A 3,675-nucleotide genomic window follows, 5' to 3' on the forward strand; every position below is an offset into this window, starting at 1 on the left:
GATCTTAACTCAGGCCTATATTATCTCATAATTATTTTAATAGCCTCTTTCAGCTACTTTCCCTTCCTCTAGTCCAGGGGTCACTAAACTATGGCCTGCAGGCCAAATCTAGGCCATTGCCTGCTTTTGGAAATAAATTTTTATTGGAAAATGAACACACTCATTTGTTTATGTATTGTCTATGGCTGCTTTCATGTTATAAGGGCAGAACACAGTTGTTGCAATAGAGCCTACCGCATGCAAAACCTAAAATATTTATGATCTGCCTTTACAGAAAAAGTGTGTCAACCCTTGTGTCTTGTATAAGATACTAAATATCCATTCAAAATCCTGATCATGTCCATCCGGGAGGTAAGAGGAGGAGAGGAAGGACTACATTCATTGAGAACTTCATGTCAACTCCGGGTTGGACACTTTGTGTAAGTAAAGCCCAGGTCTATAAACTCAGGGGAGTAAATAATGTAGCTTCCCTTCTTTTTCTTCTAAAACTTTATGTAATTTCTACTATGAAACACCATCCTCTTGGATGTGTTAAATCCCTGTTAGTTCAGTTAATTCAGTCTTTCCCTCTCTTCTTTCCTTGGGATTTTATCTGTCCTCTGAGTGAGGGGAAGTGCATAGTACCGAGGTGTTGGATGGGCAGGTCCCTGTCACCAGCCTCACTGCTGTCAGGTAATTGTCACTCACTTATGAAGACCTGCTACATTGTTTCTTGTTCCCATCCTGAAAGTCCCATTGGATATGCCTGTCTTTGCATCGTTTCTGCCCCCTTGGGATTTACAGAAAATGTGATGTATCTCCCACTTGGGGTTGTAGGACCTCTGGGAGGCTGTGGTAGGCCTCATCCACTTCTGTGTCACAGTAGGTTCATTTGATGTTTCTATTACTTCTTGGCCACACTGAGCCACAAGGATGTAGTGAAAATTTTTAAGGCTGTTTCTTCTCCAGATACGTTTCAATAATTTCTTCTTAGGGGTTTGCTTCGTCATGAGAAATGAGGCATAGGCTTCCTTTGCTCTCAAATCCCGTAAACGTACGTAGTGATTCCCCATTCTCCCCAGAGCTCAGCATGGGGTGGGTCCCCATAGAAGGTTCTACTTTCCTTGCCCTGCAGCATCTAAAGGATTTGAGGTCTGCCTCCATTGTCCAGCCTGGAACATTTTGTGTAACTAAAAGTTGAAGCCTGGAGTGGGGGTAAGAAAAAGGAAAGTTCGCTCTTACTTATAGCATTCTCTTCCAAACCGATGATAGATACACATGATGTTTTTTCCATTCCCTCTCAAGTTAGGCTCCTGAAATTCCAAACCCAAGGATTGGTTCCTGTTTACGCTTTTTCTGCTGTTTGATGCCTTCCTTGAGGCAATAGAATCATACCTGACCAGAATTTATAGTAATTCGGGAAAATCACATGGGTTAATCTCCTAATAGTAGCCTTTCTCTCATCTCCACTCCCCATTTCTACCACACACATGATCTCACTTGATCCTTACAACAGCACTGACATATAAAGCTTTCTGCTTCCATTATGTAGAAGAGGAAATAGATCCTGATGAGTTAAACAGTAGATTCAGACTATGAATTCAGGTGCGATGGTCCCCAAATGAGTGTTCTCCTTATACGGCATTGCAGCATTAATTTTACACTGAAGTTTGGCTTTTGTATCTTAAGAGAGAAATTTATAGCAATAAACACCTTATGTTGCTATCCTATTCTTCTTCTGTGTTTAAAATCTACTCTCTAGGTTACCTGTCTTCCTATTTCCTCTGGTTGTAATGGTTTTATCACTTATTGGATGCTCTATGTATTATAATATCACAAGTTAAAAATATACCATAAACAACTCTACACTTGGATTTGTTCATTCAATCCTCAAAAATATATATACTCATTGTCCCTTTGAATGCAAAGCAGCATGCTAAGCACTGTGACTCTGGGAATAGATCCTAACCATAGGGGTGTATAATATAGGAAGGGAAAAAGACATTCAAATAGCCTTCAATACACAAGATGTCATTGTTAATGGGGCTAAATTAGCGTGCAAGAAGTTTGCTGTTGTTCCACAGAAGAGTATTTAATTTGTCTGGAGGAATCAGGGAAAGCTTCACAGAAGAGGAAACAACTAAACTGAGTCTTAGAGGATGATTAGAAGTTTCAATGGGGGAAGAAAGTGTGGAAGAACCTCCCAGGCTGAAGATACACCAAGAAGAAGAGACACCGAAGAAAGACACCAAGTAGAAGAATGTGTTTGTGTTAGTCCATTCTCATGCTGCTGATAAAGACAAACCCAAGACTAGGTAATTTATAAAAAAAAAAAAAGAGAGATTTAATAGACTCACAGTTCCACATGACTGGGAAGGCCTCACAATCATGGCAGAAGGCAAAAGGCATGTCTTGCATGGTGACAGACAAGAGAGAATGAGAAAGCAAAAGGGGAAACTCCTTATCAAACCATCAGATCTCATGAGACTTATTCACTACCATGAGAACAGTATGGGGGAAACTGCCTACATGATTCAATTATCTCCCACCAGGTCCCTTCCACAACACATGGGAATTACAGGAGTTACAATTCAAGATGAGATTTGGGTGGGGACACAGCCAAACAATATCAGTGTTCTATTCCTGGGTTGGTAAATAGATTGGCATGTAAAAACTACAAGGTCAACGGAGAGATGTCGTAGGATACAGGCCTCTAAATATAAATCAGAACCTGGACATGAAGGACATTTAATGTCTTGCTAAGGAGCATGAACGTTATTCCTAGGTAAAAGAAATCCACTGATGGCTTCTAGAGGGGAGTGCCTCTGGCCAATCTAAAATCATCATATTCAGTAATTTTGACTTGTGATTTGCGGGAGAACAAAGGAAGGGCACATCTTGGGTTAAAATTCACAATTATAATTATTCGCATATTTAAATAAATTGTCCACATTATCCATATTCTAAATTAACATGGGGAAAACTCGGTTTGTGGTCATGATACCATGATGAAGCAGAGATTTTTGACTTTGGCCTTGTTTAGATGTTTCCTACAGATGCTGTGTTCATTAGTCCAGAGGTGTTAGTTCTTCAATTCCTGTTATAAGCGTTTTGTTATTTTGCCATTGGCTAATAATGGATCTGTCAAAGTTAATATGTCTCAACTGCCTGAGAAATACTTCCCTGCCATAGATTATGGTGACATAATTTTTGAGATGATATATACCCTTCTTGTGAAGCCTAGCTTATTACCAAAGTTTGGCCTTTGACTACATCTTTTTTTTTTTTTTTCTTCCAGGTAAAGGATGGAACACATACTGTTAGCTTTTGATTTGCTCTTCCTGCCACATTAAGTATACAGCTCAGGAATGATTGTGCTGGAGCATAGTTAGCAAATCGTCGATCTGTTCTCCTTGTAGAAGAAATGGAGGAAAAACAAAAAGAAGATTAAATGCAAAATGATCAATTTCCACCTCCAAACTCATCATTTGAAATGGAAAAAAAAAAATGTGTCTTTACTCATAACTGTGTAAGACATGTGGATGTATTTATTCATTTGTTTGATTGACTGATTTATCAGGAAACATTGATCACATGCCAAAGGCTGAATGTTGGATTGGAAAGTAAGGTGAGGAGGGAGCATGAAGTTCAATGTAAGGGTCACATCATTCAATCTTTTTTTTTTTTTTTTTTTTT

At 39.1% G+C, this 3,675-nt stretch overlaps 1 long non-coding RNA gene across 1 annotated transcript in view; it reads left to right on the forward strand.

Moving 5' to 3' along the window:
- Positions 1-306: 306 nt before the first annotated feature.
- Positions 307-3,675, forward strand: part of LOC108517794 (uncharacterized) — a 25,150-nt gene continuing 21,781 nt past the window's right edge. The window contains exons 1-2 of the long non-coding RNA XR_001882210.1: positions 307-419; positions 3,278-3,508. This is a non-coding gene — a long non-coding RNA (uncharacterized LOC108517794). The remainder of the gene's footprint in view (positions 420-3,277; positions 3,509-3,675) is intronic.

Source organism: Rhinopithecus bieti, unplaced genomic scaffold, assembly GCF_001698545.2.
Source record: "Rhinopithecus bieti isolate Rb0 unplaced genomic scaffold, ASM169854v2 scaffold_41709, whole genome shotgun sequence".
NCBI classification, from domain to species: Eukaryota; Metazoa; Chordata; class Mammalia; order Primates; family Cercopithecidae; genus Rhinopithecus; species Rhinopithecus bieti.